This window comes from Phascolarctos cinereus, unplaced genomic scaffold, assembly GCF_003287225.1.
Source record: "Phascolarctos cinereus isolate Bilbo 61053 unplaced genomic scaffold, phaCin_HiC Scaffold_2;HRSCAF=192, whole genome shotgun sequence".
Taxonomy (NCBI): Eukaryota; Metazoa; Chordata; class Mammalia; order Diprotodontia; family Phascolarctidae; genus Phascolarctos; species Phascolarctos cinereus.
The window spans coordinates 122,763,171-122,779,065 of record NW_027555625.1 but is presented as its reverse complement, the minus strand read 5'-3'; the positions used below and the strand labels follow the sequence as shown (position 1 = coordinate 122,779,065).

The 15,895-nt window shown below is 42.2% G+C and overlaps 1 long non-coding RNA gene across 3 annotated transcripts in view; it reads right to left on the bottom strand.

The window, feature by feature from the left end:
- The window catches only part of LOC110207618 (uncharacterized), a 57,324-nt gene extending 42,070 nt beyond the window's left edge, over positions 1–15,254 (bottom strand). For all 3 annotated transcript variants that reach the window (XR_013484579.1, XR_002324247.2, XR_002324246.2), the window contains exons 1-3: positions 15,150–15,254; positions 2,374–2,473; positions 1,047–1,242 (exon numbers count right to left, since the gene is read on the bottom strand). This is a non-coding gene — a long non-coding RNA (uncharacterized LOC110207618). The remainder of the gene's footprint in view (positions 1–1,046; positions 1,243–2,373; positions 2,474–15,149) is intronic.
- Between the last annotated feature and the right edge of the window lie 641 nt (positions 15,255–15,895).

The following is a 15,895-nucleotide window of genomic DNA, read 5'->3' as shown; positions in this document are numbered from 1 at the left end:
ATGGGGTTAGGGGAAGGCAGCCCTGAAATCTAGAAAATCCATGCAAAACTTTATGGCGTTGCCTTTGTACCAGAGAAGAAGTCTGAATTTTTATGGTATTAAAAGATAAAATATGTTGATAGTACATATATTTTATGCATTTCTGAGTTTCTAAACTTTTTCTGGATTGTCTGCTGGCTTTCAGGTGTTGTCTGCTGCTTCTGCAAAACTTACAAAAAATTCCCATTTAATTTCTTTTGCCGATCCATAATAAATCAAAACTGCAATAGAGAAAGGCATGATGTGGAAGGGGTAACTGTACAGGTACAGTCTTTTGTGTATCCTTTCAGTCAAAGCCCCTAGACTGGTTGGTTATGTTTAACTAGTTTCTTTGGCCCAAGGCAGAGTTCACTGGGGAAGTGAGACATGATGGAGGAAGGAGGGAATTGTATCTGAAAATGACTGTGATATAAAAATAAAACTAATTTTTAAATAACAGAAATAAAAATAAAACAAATACTGATCATAAATAAATAAATAAAAATTTTAAATAACAGAAATGAAATTAAGATAAAAATCATTGGGCTCTTTGGACTTGCAAAGATTGCTTTGAGTCAATAAATATTTCCCAATGATGTTCCCTCCCTTCTGAGCCATAGGCTTCCATTCCTTTCTGGCCCACAGTCTGATCTTCCATAGGCCCCTCACCTATCTCTCTTCGACCCTAGACTGATGAGTCAGCACCTCTTTTGGTGGCTTTTTTTTGGTGGCCACATTTAAAGTGCAGTCATCCCTCGACAATCAAGGCTTTCCCATTCATGGTTTTGGTTATTGCGGGTTGGCCATCGATAATTAAGTGGGAATTTTTGGAGATTTGCTGCACATTGCAGAAAAATGCAGATGATGTGCATGTATAAAGAAAACTTTAAAAATTAGTGACTCATAAATACTGCACATTATTCATCTATTTTATCATTTACTACCTTAAGTATACATACATGAATTTATTATAAACAGTTAATTTTTGTTGAAAGTTTCAGTGTACTAAAGAACTACAGGATACTCACTCTCTTTGGGAACATCTCCTCTTTGTCACTCTCTGGTCCAGACTCAGTCCCTTGGTTTTCTTCCACAGTGACCACTGTATCTTGCATATTTCATAAGAGAAGGAAATCCATGAAGCAGTTGCTGTAGCTACACCACCAGCTACAAAGACTCTCCAGAGCGTGCAAGATGCAGACTTCTCTTTCGTAGAAACTGCAACTTTTTATAGGTACAATGTGTTGTTTTCCTTATTTTGTGTAACAAATATGATCAGAATTATTAAAAATAAAGGTTTGGTGTGGGGCCTAGAGTTATCTCTGGTTTTTCATATTTGCAGGGTTCCTATGCTCCTAATTCCCTACCAGTGTCAAAGGATGACTGTATAAGAAGCCTGGTTCTGCTCTTACTGTACAAAATGCCCAATTCTACTCTTACTGGTAATGAATTTACACTCTCCAGACTTGAGAGGGGGTCTTTTTCTCCATCACCAACCTCACTATTTGACTCTAGAACCCAATCAATTCTAGAGCTAAATTGCTTCCCCATTTTCTAGCTAGCTCAGAAATGTGGGTTCATGACCTCCAGGTCCTGGGTTGGACCCCTATGTGATCCCGAGCTTTTTTTCTGCTCAGTAAACATGGACAGACCAATTCTCTCACCTCTGATGGGCCATCTCACTAACATGTGCCATTGAACATAGGGAGAATTAGACTACGATGAGTTAGTGTAAATAGAAGCACACTCCAATAACAACTACTAATACCAGCAAAAGTAGTGGGAAGTTACTTTTCTCAATATACTCATACAATATTTTGTAGTATAGTTATTTGTGTGACTATCTCACTTCGGACACTTACTAACTATATTACCACAGGTTAACATTTATATAGCCCTGTAAGGCTTTCAAGGGTTGCCGTAGATAAAAAAGCTAGACCTGGAGTCAGGATAGACCAGAGTTCAAACTTTGTGCAAATCATTTCATTTTGCTTGGCCTCAATATCTTAATTGGTTAAATGGAGATAATAATAGTATCTACCTCACAGAGTTGTTGTAAGGATCAGTGAGATAACGTGTGTAAAGTTCTTTGTGAATCTTAAAGTGTATATATTATTATATTGTAAATAAATATTATATAATATATGTAAATATTATATATTATATGTAAATATATTATAATATAATATGTTATGTACAAATATTACATATTATATAGTGTGTATTTATATATAAAGCATTGTATAATATTATTGTTATCTTATTTCAGCCTCACAACAACCTGTGAGATTGATGTTATTATTATCTCCATTTTATAGATGGGGAAATGGACCTAGAGAAGTTAAAGTCACTTACCCAGGGTCACATAACTAATAAGCGTCTGAGCTAGGATTCAAAGCTCATCCTTTCTGATTCCAAATTCAGTACTCCATCCACTATACTGTGAGTCTCTGTACTGGAAAAACAAGCCCAGGCAGGCAGTCTATTGAAAGTGAATAATGGACATCACGACTGAACATTATTTATTTATTTATTCATTCATTCTTTCATTCATTTGTTTGTTTATTTTATTTTTATTTTTAGTTCCAAATTCTCTCATTCCTTCCACCCCCCTTAACTCATCAAGAAGGCAAGAAATATGATACCCACTATACATATGAAGTCATGCAAAACATATTTCTGTATTAGTCATGTTACCAAAAAAAAGCAAGAAAAATAAAGTGAAAAAGTATGCTTCAATCTGCACTTGAGATCACCAATTATCTCTCCGGAAGTGAGTAACATTCTTCATCATGAGTCTAGAACATCACATTATTAATGTCATTATTAGTCACCTCCACTAAAGCCTCAATCTGGCAGAGAGGTGACCTTGGTTCTTCCAAGACAACAGGCCCAAGGCTCTGTCAGGTCCCACCAAGCTGGAGAAGCGTGAGTATGAGCCAATGATGGACTATGTCTTTTGTCAAAAGACCAGCTTAGCCAAGCATGTAAAGGATCATCACCAGACAGGGGTCAACAGGCAATTGTTTGTTGTTATTGTTATCAATTCATGAAGACCATCCACTGAGGAAAGAATTGAAGGGTTGCCTGCTGCACCCTTCTGGAGTAGGGCAAACCCACACCATTGAAAACAAGAATCTGTGAAATATTGATCCAAGTCTTAGCTCCCTCAGGGCCAACCACCAGCTCTAGCCCCTCTCTTCATGACTGTGCAAGGAATTCAGGAAATCAGCAGACAATATTTCCAGGATCTAGGGAGGTGTCCCCACCCAAGTTGTGTGAAAGCATTTAGGGTTGTTGAAGGGAAATGACATCACATAGAGGCATAACAATTAAGAAAGGGAACAGCCACGCTTTAAACCGAGCAGAATTTTCACTCTAAGCATGTGCTGCCCTTCCAAGTAGTCACTTATACTAGTGATACTTCCATGGATTACATCATTTTGGGAACTCCACCTCAAACAAGCCATCTCTGTGACTTCTTTGACTTTACTGCAAAAGGAAACTTGAAAGGACAGTCCACACCCTTTCCCCAGAGTCAAGAGGTTAAGGGTCAGAGCTGGGACTTGCCTTGGGCTTCCTGGTCCCTCAACAAGTTACATTACCTCCTGAAGGGCTAGGATAGTTAGAAGAAAATGAAAGAGAGAGATAGAGAGACATGTTGATTCACAAGATTGATGGCAAGTCACTACAGGTCAGAGCTTACTCACCTTACTATTGATGGCCTGACCTTCTAATAATTGAAGATTGAGACAAAACCAACCCTGTCTCCTTTACTCTCTCTCAGACCCAGGTCAGTAGATGGCCTCAGGCCAGGCAGCTGAATGGCCTATTCAAGCCTAAGCCACTCTTCCCCCTATATCCTAAGCCTACCCAAGAAAGCTGCCTAAAGTAACTAGACAGGCTGGTTGGACTGGGATGTTCTTTCCTTTGGGATGAGGTATCATGTCAAAGTATCATGGATACTTTGGAATGGAAGCTGGAAGGGACTTTAGAGGTCACTGAATGTGACACACCCTTGTTTTTTAACTGAGAAAATTGAGGTCCAGAGATTTTAAATTACTTGCCCAAGGTCACACAAGTAAGTGGCAGAGACAGTATCTGAACTCTGGTCATCTGAATCCTGATCTGCTACTTTTCCCTCTATACCATTCAGGAGCAACCTGTACTGGGAGGGGGAGAAAGTGCAGCCTTAAAGCTCACATTTTCACAGCAATTTAAGATTTACAAATAATTTTTATCCTTAAGATCCTTTGTTGGGTTGTTTCCCCCAAAGCTCAATCCAAGTGCCCCTTTCTACAGGAAATCTTTCCTAATCTCAAAAGCACTTGGTGCCCTCTCCCCAAAATTATCTTATTCATATTTTGCATGTAATATGTATGTGTATATATGATACAATATATGTGTATATACATATATACATGGCAATACATATAATAGAAAATTTACACAGGTATACATACATATACGATTTCTTCCCCAAATTCCTTGAGGGAAAGGACTATTTAATTTTTCCTTAGCATCTAGCACTGTGCCTCGTACATTGTAGGTAATTAATAAATGCTTGCTGGTTGATTGATTATCACAATCACTCTCTGAGATAAATAATGAAAGTATTATTATCCACATTTTGTTGTTGTTCAGTCTTTTTCAGTCGCGTCCATCTCTTTGTGACCCCGTGTGGGGTTTCCTTAGCAAAGGTACTGGAGTGGTTTGCCATTTCCTTCTCCAGTTCATTTTACAGATTGAGGAACTGAAGCAAACAGGGGTAAGTGACTTGCCCAGGGTCACACAGCTGGTAAGTGTCTCAGGCCAGATTTGAACTCAAAAGAGGAATCTTCCTGACTTCAGGCGTAGTGCCTTATCCACTGCACCACCTAGATGAGGAAACTGAGCCTTTAAGACATGGTTCCCAGGAGCCATCATCTCCCAAGTGATGAGATGTAATATTGAGGGCACAAAATGTGGAGTCCAAGGACCGAAGTTCAAACCCTATCTCAGGTACTGACAACCTTAAAGACTTTAGGGAGTTTCTTCTTTCCAGACCTCTGTTCTTGTAAAATGAGGCTGTTGGCCTAAGACAGGGTTCCCCATGAACCTGCGGCCTCAAGGCCACATGTGGCCCTCTAGATCCTCGAGTGCGGCCCTTTGACTGAATCCAAACTTCACAGAACAAATCCTTTTATTATGTGAAGTTGAATTCAGTCAAAGGACCTAGAGGGCCATATATGGCCTTGAGACCGCAGGCTCCCCACCCCTGGCCTAAGAGATACTAAAGGTCTTTTCCAATGCTAACATTCTCTGTGCTTTGGAACCAGAGTCCAAGTCCTCCATTCTTCCTATTCTGCTGGAATGGTCTGTGCTCCTTAGCCCTGCAGGAAGCCAGGGTGCAGAGCAGGGGGTTTGAGTATTACAGAAGGGGGGTGATGAATTACTGAAACCTCTTCTTCTCGCCTTAGCCAAAGAACGGCTTTGCAAAAACTAAGGGACACTAGGAAGGTTCTGGATCGAGAACATCTCTTCTGCACCTCCCATCATCATCAACATGATCAACAAAAACAGCAAACATGGTGTAGGGGACCTGCATACAGATCCCACTTCTATAATTCTTACCGTTTGTCCTTTGTTTTTGATTAAAACCAATGACATCACAGGATGATGTCTTGACTTTGGGGTGAATTGAATTTAAGAGAGGCAAGTTGTGCAAAGTGGTCAGCTCCACCGTCTCTTCCAGAGTCATTGAAGTCCAGTGGCAGGACAAAAGACTAGATGACTGGCAGCATGGCCCAGGATGCGGTGGATGACCTTGGCATCTTTGATGTCTGACCAAGCTCTAATCTCTCCACAGAACCTGCTTTAGCCTCCTTCATGGCCATTAGAACAAACTGTTCTCATCTGCCCATTCCACCAAGGGTAGTCTTCATATGCTCGAGGTAGACATCCCCCTCACTCACTAACGGCTCTGAGGCCTGTGGGTTACCTTCAAACTGGGTTAGCCCAGCTGCTGAGAAGGTGGCCACTTCACAAGCTCCAGCTCCTTGGAGCCGCAGGTGAGGATTGGGTGAAGCAGGTGGACACCAAAGTCAATAGCAGCCCTCACACCAGAGGTGCCAGCCCTCCCTGAGCACCCCATGCACCCCACCTCTACTAATTACTACCTGTGTGGATTTAGATAAACCACTGAAGCTCTTTGAGCCTCAGTTCCTCCTTGGCAAAATGAAAGGTTGCACTAGTTGGTTGTTAAGGGGTCTTCAAGCTCCACATCCTATGAATAGTAGATGTATATTAAGGACAGGGATCTGGAGATATGAAGATGTGTAAGCAAGGTCCCTACTCTCAAGAACCTCAAAGTCTAATTGAGGAGACAGGACTTCCACAAAGAAGCAGAATAATGTAATAGAAAGAGCACTGGTCTCAAAGTTAGAAGACCTGAGTGCGAATCTTAATTTTGACTAGCTAGCTATATGCGGTCCTGGGCAAGTCACTTAACCTCTGCCTGCCTCAGTTTTCTATTCTGTAAAATGAGGTAATAGCACTGACCCCCAAGGTTGCTATGAGAATAAAATGAGACGCTATGTTCAAAGCACTTTACAAACCTTAAAGTGCTATGTAACTACTACTACTTATTATTATTATTATTATTATTATTATTATTATTATTATTATTTATAAAATAGGAGTGATAATCAATGAAGAAAGCATTTATTAAGTGATTACTGTGTGCAAAACACTGTGCCGTGAGCTGGAGCTAGAGGTGGAAAAGTGAGACAATCCCTACTCTCAAGGAGCTCACATTCTAACTGAGCACACAATACACATGGAAAGTTTCAGCCACAAGGCAGATGGAAAGTTCCCATGATCCTTAGGTGGCAGGGGCAAAACAGATGCTAATACGTCATTTACACTGATAAAATTATATCAGTTTCTACTGTTGAACCGTTTGACTATACCAGGGACTGGAGTGGGGAGAGCCTTTTCTGGGTCTTCATAGCTGTGGCTAGAGCACCTATAGGACCAATTGGCAGACTGCATGTCCACATGTACATGTTGCTTCCCAGGGTGATAGACTAGAAGCATTGCTATCCCCAAGGCTCTTGGGGACAGGGTCTAAGAGGAGATGGTCATCAGTATGGTGATGCTGGCTTGACTTGCCTGTCACATACTGCCTCCTGTCTCTACCTCGGGGTGTTCTGCTGCCTCAGTTAGACTAGTTGTTCTGCCCTGTGAACATATGCCAGTTTGGTGGATATTGGTGGAGATGACCAGAATCCCTCTCTATGGGAGTGGCTTCCCCAGATGATGGCCATGGAGGCTGGGCTAAAAGCAGGGATGGTAGCCCGGGACATGCTGCTGCCCTCTTGTCTCCTGTGCCCATCTGTCTACTGGTGGCAATTATATACACATTATAATGCTTATACTATGTGCCTCATAGGTCTATTGTGAGGAAATCACTTTTTAAACCTTCAAGTTTAGAGGGGTTAGTGATGACTCATAATTAGGGTGGTAGGAGCTGGGCTTCATAAAAGATAAAACTTGAGCTGGGCCTTGAAAAAAAAGATTAGACTTTGACTATCTGTGAGTGGAGAGGGTGGAGGTAGGGAGAGGAGGGCATGCTAGAAGAGTTATGTGTGAGCAAAGATATTCAGGAATTCATTTGTTCATATATGCTTGTTAAATAATTTAATCGGACATGAGGGTTTGGCTAGGGGGAGAAATAGAAATCCATTGTGGAGAGAAGTATAGAGACCAGATCAAGGAAGGCCTTGAATGGTACCTTGCAATCAGTCATTCAGTCAGTAAATAGTCAATAAATAGTTAATAAATATTCATTAAGCATCCACTATTCGTCAGTCACTGTGCTAAGGACTGGGGATACAAAAAAAGGTGAAAAATAGACTTAAAGCTGGGAAGTACCATGTGTTTAAGGGGATTAATGCTGAATGCTTGGGGGGGCAAGGGACATAATATATGTCTTTAAGTATTTGAAGTACTGTCATGCAAGAGGGATAACATTTGTTCTACCCAACCTAAAAATCTAGTCAACAGATATTTAAGTTTTTACCATATGCCAGTCACAATTCCAAGTGCTAAGGATACAAAAGAGGGAGGGGGGGGGCAAAAATAGTCCCTGCCTTCAAGGAGCTCAAATTGTAATGAGTGAGACAACATGCAAACAACCGTATATAGACAAGACATAAATGTAAATGTAAGGTAATATCAGAGAGAAGGTACTAGCAGCTGAGGAGGTGGGGAGAGAAAAGACTGTGGAAAGTCTCCTGCAGAAGATAGAAATTGAGCTCAATCTTGAAGGAAGCCAAGGTAGCTAAAAGGTGGAGGTGAGAGCAGAGCCTTCCAGACATGGGGACCATTGAGAAGGTATGAGCATGGGATGGCAGCTCCAGAGTGAAGAGCAAGGAGCATCCCAGTAGAGCCAGATTGTCAAGTGCATAGAGGAGTGAAGACTGGAAAGATAGGAAGAGGCCAGGCTACAAAGACTATGCCAAATAGAGGATTTTCTATTGGATCTTAAGTATAATAGGGGGCCATTGTAGTCTACCGAGTTTTGGTGAGATGACATGGCAGACCTGCTTTTTAGGAGATTGCTTTGGCAACTGGAAGGAGGATAGATTGTAATGGGGAGATACTTGAGGCAAAGAGACCAACCAGAAAACCTGTCTACTAAAGTAGTCAAGACCTGAACTGATGAGGGCCTGCACCAGATTGGTGACAGTGCCAGAGGAAAGAAGGGGGACATACAGGAGAGATGTAAGGAAGGGAGAAAGGCAGGATTTGACAACTGATTGGATTTGTGGGGTAAGAATGAAGAAATGCAAATGACACTGAAGCAAACTAGGAGAATGGTGATACCCTTGACAGTAACAGGGAGAAGGAGGAGGGTTTGGGGGTACATCAGAGAAAAGATAATTACAGCTAGGTCCTGAATTGTGGGAATAATGAATTCCTCTTAAGTGGTCACATTATTTGAATTCACATGCATATTTGGCAGGAACCAATTACCATATTTCACGTAATTATAACTTTGAATAGTGCAAATTCAAACACCTCACCGTGTTAGGGGATTCATTATGTGTCCTAATTAGGACCTAGCTGTAGTTCTATTTTATATGGAGATTCCTATGGGACATCCCATTTGAGATGTCCAAAAGGTAGTTGGGGTCATAAGACTAGAGCTCAGGAGAATGGTTAGGGCTGGGTATATGGACGTGGGGATCATTTGCATAGAGATCACCAAGAGAAATCATATAGAGAGAAAAGACAAGAGGTCCCCAAACAGAGCACAGATGGACATTCACAGTTAGTGGACATTACCTTGGTAATGAGCCAGCAAAGAAGACTGAGAAGGAGCTGCCAAATAGGAGGAGAATCAAGAAAAAGCACTATTATGAAAACCCACAGGGGAGAGTATCTAGAAAAAGGGGGTGGCTGACAGCATCCTAGGCTACAGAGACATCTTGAAGGTTAAGGACTGAGAAGAGGCCATTACTTTTGACAATTAAAATATAACTGGTAACTTTGGGGAGAACTGTTTTGGTTGAATGATGAAGCTCAACATCAGATTGCAGAGCATCTAGAATTGAGTGAGAGAAGGGGAGTGGAGGCACAGATTTTCCATGGCTCTCTCAAGTAAGAAAAATGAGTGGAAAGTACAAAGAGGCAGATTTCAGCTCCATGTAATGAAATACACCCTGACAATTAGAGCTGTCCAAAAGTGGAATCAGTCATCTTAAGAGGTTGTAAGCTTCTTCTCACTAGAGGTCTACAAGCAAAAATTGGATAACCACTTGGAGATGTTGCAAAATTGATTCTTATTCAGTTATACATTGGACTAGGTACTATCCAAGTTCCTTCCACCTCTGAGATCTTATGATTCTGTAATCTGGTTATGTGGGTACAACTGGAAAAGAAAGAGACTAGACACAGAAACTATAAATACAATTGAATTCAATTTTAAAATTGTATTTATTATGTGCTATGCACTATTATTCACTGGGGATAAAAAATCAAAAATGAAACAGTTCCTGCCTTCAGGGAGCTTACACTTTACTGGGGAAACACCATATAAAAAGATAAGTAAATACAAAATGTACACTAAGTAATACGTAATGATAGGGAGGGGCAGTAGGGAGAGTACTGACAATGGGGCAATCAGGAAAATCATGGTATGAGGTAGCACAAGGCCTGAGCTATGAAGGGAGCTAAGTGTTTCAAGAGGTAGTGTTGAAGAAGAGCATTCCAAGCATGAAAGACAACCAATGCAAATATAGAGGGCAGGGGGTGAAATGTTGTGTACAAATGAGATCTGGTAGGCTGGTGGCTGTGTAGAGGGCCAGGCCTGCAGTCACAAGGACCTCAATTCAAATCTGACCTTAAACACTTTACTAGCTGTGTGACCCTGAGTAAATCTCTTAAGCCTGTTTGCCTCAGTTTCCTCATCTGTAAAATGAGCTGGAGAAGGAAGTGGCAAACCACTCTAGTAGCTTTGCCAAGAATCATGGAGAATTGGACTCTACAAAATAACAACCAAAAAAAGCCAATTTACCCGAAAATTAGAGGGTATGCAATCAGTCCAGAAAGATAGGATGGCACCAATTTGTGAAGAGCTTTAAATGCCAAAAAGAAGTTTGCATTTTATTCTAGAGGTAGCAATGGGGAAGCATAGAAGATCCTTGATCTGGGGAAGTTGCACAATCAGATGTGCTTTAGGAATATCAATTTGGCAGCAGTGAGGAGAATATATTAAAGGGAAGGGCTGGAGGCAGGGAGACCAATTAGGGGCAGTTGCAGTAGTCCAGGTATGAGGTAATGAGTGGATGTGCTAGTACAAAGATGACAGGTATGAGAGATGCTGTGAAGGTAATGTCTCCCAAACTGAGCCTGATTGGACATGCTTCCTAAAATGTGGCACCCAGAAGGAAACATAATGTTCCAGAGGCAGAATAAGAGGATACGGGAACAGGACAATGGGACTGTCACCTGCTTAGCTCTGGACTCTGCCTCTGATGTGGCCTGTGATTGTGCTAGCTTTTTTGGCTAATGAGATTATTCAGCATTCACCAAATGTCTGTTAGGCCCATATCTGAATAAAGAACACAGCACACTTGGTACTCTAGAGAAGCAAAGATAAATTAGTCACAGTGGGCTAGTAAGTCAGTCAACTAGCATTTATTAAGCACCTACTATATGCTTCAGGTGCTATGTTAAGCTCTGGGGATACAAAGGCAAAAAAAAGTCTCTGCTTTCCTGGACCTCACTGTTTAATGGAGGAGACATTAGGAAAACAACTACGTACAAACAAGATGTATGCAGGATAAAATGGTATACTCAGAGGGAAGGCACTAAAATTGAAGGGAAGCCTAAAAAAGGCTTCTTGTAAAAGGTGGAAGTGAGATTTGAAGGACAGCTAGGAAGCAAAGATGAAGAGGGAGAGCCTTCCAGATATGGGGGAGAGCTGGCAAAAAAATGCCTAGAGTCAGGAGAGGAAGGGTTTTGTTGAAAGAACAGCAAGGAAACCAGTGTCACTGGTTCATAGCATATGTTGGAAGCATGGGCAAGGGGTGGGCAGTACTGGAGGGGTTGTAAGGTATAAGACTGGAAAGGTGGAGAGGGAACAGGGCTTTAAATATCAACAGGAGGCTTTGGAGTTGATCCTGCAAGCTTCAGGGAGCCATTGGAGTTTATTGGGTTAGGGATGGTGGTGACGTGGTCAGACTCATACTTTAGGAAAATTGGCAGCTGAGTGGAAGATAATTGAAGTGGAGAGAGAGATGGGAGGCTGAGAAACCAACCAACAGACCATTGGGGTGGCCAAGGAGTGAGGCGATGAGGGCCTGAGCCAAAACGGTGGCAGCGTCAGAGAAGAGAAGGAGGCTTGTGTGCGAGATAGTTACGGAGGTGGAAACAACGGGACTTGGTCACTAAACAGATATTGGGGAGCTGGTTTGAGGAGAGTTTTGGATACTTAGGTTTGGAACCTAGATGACTAGGAGAGGGATGACGCCTTGGACAGTAACACAGAAGGTAGGAAAAGGGGCAGGGTTTGGGGGGAAAGATAACGAGTTCAGTTTGAGATATGTTGAGTTTTGTCAGATGTCTTCTCATAGCAGGACAGATAAAAAATGTATACCATATAACACAGCAGCTGTATGTAAAAGAAGCCAAATAAGTTCATTAGGAGCCTTGATTAAATTGTTACCTATTAATGTGAACACAAGCAGAAGGCTCAGAAGGGATCCTCTCTCCTCCTCCATACCCCCTCTGCATTTCTGCCCAGGTTATTCCAGATGACCCCACTTCCCAGCTAGCCCAGGAACATGGAGCTCATGAAGTATGGGGTCATGGGTATGATGATACTCACATAGAAAAAGCTCTGACTCTGGAATCAGGGGACCTGGATTCAAATTCTGTCTCTGATGATTGCTACCTATGTCACCTGAGCAAATCATTTTTACCTCCCTGAGTCTCAGTTTCCTCATCTGTAAAATGAGTGGAGTAGACCAGGTGGTCTCTAAGATCCCTGCCAGCTCTAGATCTAGGATCCTGAGCCCATGAGTTCTGATTCTGTTCCATGAACACAGACAGATTCCTCTGTTTATTCTATATAGTACATACTCTATATATAATAGGGAGTATATAATATATACTCGATATATTCCCCTAAACTACCATTTCACAAACATGTCATGGAGTATGAGAGAAACAGACAAGAGAATGCAGAGGAGTCCACGTAAATCCCCTCCTACCACTAGAAAGACAACCCAAAGCACACAGCTCCCATCACAGGATGGTACATTATTGAGGCTCTTTTTAGTTGCCTCTGTGAAATGTTATCCTAGAATGCCAGAGACCCTGGGCTCTTGAATGGCATATCCATAGAGTGCAAACTGGCAAGTCTTCAAGGATGGGCCAAGTGACTGACAGTCTGTTGTCTGAGACCCAGCCTCACTATGTAGGTCACCTGCAAGGCTGGAGAATTTTTGGCCATACCAAACTCTTGAAGACTTTCTATTGAGCTCTATAAACTGGTGATTATCTGTGTCATTGGCAGGAGTACCCACACTGAAAAAAACATCACAGATTCGTGTAGTATTGAAGTATTATCTTTTACCTCAATCAATCAATAAGCATTTATAAAGGGCTCACTGTGTACCAGGTCCTATGCTAAGCACTGGAGATACAAAGAAAGGTAAAATAGGGTCCCTGTCCTCAAGGAGATCACAGTCTCATGAGAGAGATGGTTAACACACAAGTAACTATGTGTTGTTTGGGTTGTTTTGGTTGTGTCTGACTCTTCATGACCCCATTTGGGGTTTTCTTGGCAAAGATACCAGAGTGGTTTGTCATTTCCTTCTCCAGATCGTTTGATAAATGAGGAAACTGAGGCAAAGAGGGTTAAGTGACTTACCTAGAGTCACACAACTAGTAAGGGTCTGAGGCCAGATTTTAATTCAGGAAGATGAGTCACTCCAGGCCCAGCACTCTATCCACTCTCCTAGCCGAGAGTATCTAGCACAGTGCTTTCTCTGGATATTTGACTTAATAGATATTTGTTGGATGTTGAATCTCATTAGCCAAAAAAGCTAATTTGATCTTGGGCTACATTGAGAGGCATGGTATCTAGGAGCAGGTAGGAATCATCTATATGGCATCTCCCACAAGTGGGAGACTCAGCTTGAAGATCTTCAGCCATGAGAAGGCCATACTCTCCTGAAGAGACCCAGTCCACTACAGGAAAGCTCTTATTATTTGGAAGCTTTCCCCTAAATGGAATCCCCTAAATCTCTACAATTTTCAACTGTTTAGTCTTACTTAGCTCTACCCTCTGACACCCAAGCAGGACAAATCTAATCCCTCTTTCTTGTGATAGGAATATTTGTATATTAAAAGAGGACCAGAGGAAATGGGCAATGCCCAGCCTATAGCATGGATTCTGTGGCACAATTTCAGACATCAAAATGAGGTTTATTTATTTATTGGTAGGACAGCTAAGTGGCACAGTAGATAGAGAAGGAGGCGAAGTCAAGAGGACTTGACTTCAAATCTAGCCTCAGATACTTACTAGCTGTGTAACCCTGGGCAAGTCACCTAACCCTGTTTGCCTCCGTTTCCTCAATTGTAAAATGAGTGGGAGAAGGAAATGGCAAACCACTCAGATATCTTTGCCAAGAAAACCCCAAATGGGATCAGAAAGAGTCAAATATGACTGCAAATGACAGAATAACAAAAACCGACAAAAGTTCATACTATGTGAGAATCACTTGAAGGAAGGAACTGGGGTTGTTTAATTAGAGAATAAAAGACTCGGAGGGGAATTTGGGGAGTAGGAGGACCTGATAGCAATCTCCTAGTGTTTGAAGGAGGAGGGATTCAGCTGATTTTGCTTGGGCTGAACTACAAACAAAGGCTCGAAAGTTGATGAAAGGCTGGTTTGAGTGTGATGTAAGGAGCATGTTTTCAGTACTGTTGAAAGGAGGCATGTGGCTGTCCTGGGAAGCAGAGAGCCCTCCCTCTTTGAGAGGAGGCTGCATGATCACTTTGTCAAGAGTGTTTCAGAAGGGGCTCTGGATCAGATATGTGTTAGACCGGATGGACTCGGAGGTCACCTCAGACTCTGTAAGCTGGGTACTCCAAGAGTCATTCTCCCCTTTTCTCCTTCAATCTCTCCCTCTCTGCTGCTTACTTTCCCACAGCCTGCAAACTTTTCAAGTCTTTCTTAAAAAACAGACAAACAAGAACAAGAACAACAAAAAACGCTTGTTCTTCCTACACTTTTGACTATATCACTCCCCTTTTTCACAGTTGGAAAAACACTGACTTTGGCATCAGAGGCCCTGGATTCAAATCCCAGCTCTGCCACTAACTAGCTGTGACTGTATGTGGATCTCATTATCTCCCTGACTAAACAGAAAATAAAGAGGTTTGGACAAGATGACTGATAAGGCCCTTTCCAGCCCCGAAACTATGATGTTATGATTTTTCTGTAAAGAATAGTCCACACAATCTGCCTCCACTTCCTGAGCACCCACTCACTCCCCCCACCCCCACCCTTGGCTTTCATGCCGACTCCCTCCCCTCTCCCCACTCTACTAAAACTGTGGTCTTGAAGCTCTTACCCATGACCTCTTCTCCAAGAGAATGGCACTCTACCTCAGAGTTCTTGGGGAAGCTGTCCTCTCCCACACACATTCACACACAAATAAACAGGCCCCAGAGGCCAAGTAAATGTTTATGATCACCTGTTCCCCCACTCTTGGGGGGAGGAGAGAGGAGTAGTCGAGAGTCAAACCACCTGGATGAATGTGAAGGAGCAGTAATACGAGAGGCACAGATTCCTGGTTCAAGCCAGAGCCTAGACATGCCCTTGAGTTCTGGCAGTCATTCGCCTCCAGAGACCTCCGGCAGGTTTTGGGGGAGGAGACCCCAGAGGCAAATACATTCCAGGCTTCTATTGTCACTTTCCCAGAAGCTGTCCATCTGGAAGGGAGGGTTCCTCACCAACCAGCCTCTCCAACCCTCTTCTGCCCAGAATCATCTACCTCAAATTGCCAACTTTATATTTCCCTCAGGCTTTGGAGTCAGGGAACTTGGATTCAAATCCCATAACCTCACTGGGCTTCAGTTTCCTCCTCTATTTTCCCATCCAGCTCTAAATGTATGATCCTAGTTCATTGTGAACATGGGAGTAAGAGGAAAGGCCCTGAGTGAAGGACTCAGGCAAGTCAGGAGGAGACAGAAAGGGGACATTATCTTATCTGAGAGTTTCTAGGACTGTTTCTTGGTTTCATTCTCTTTCTATTTAGAGTGGTAATCCAACTTCAAACATTTATTGAACTTGCTTCAGTGTGTAGAATATACTAGT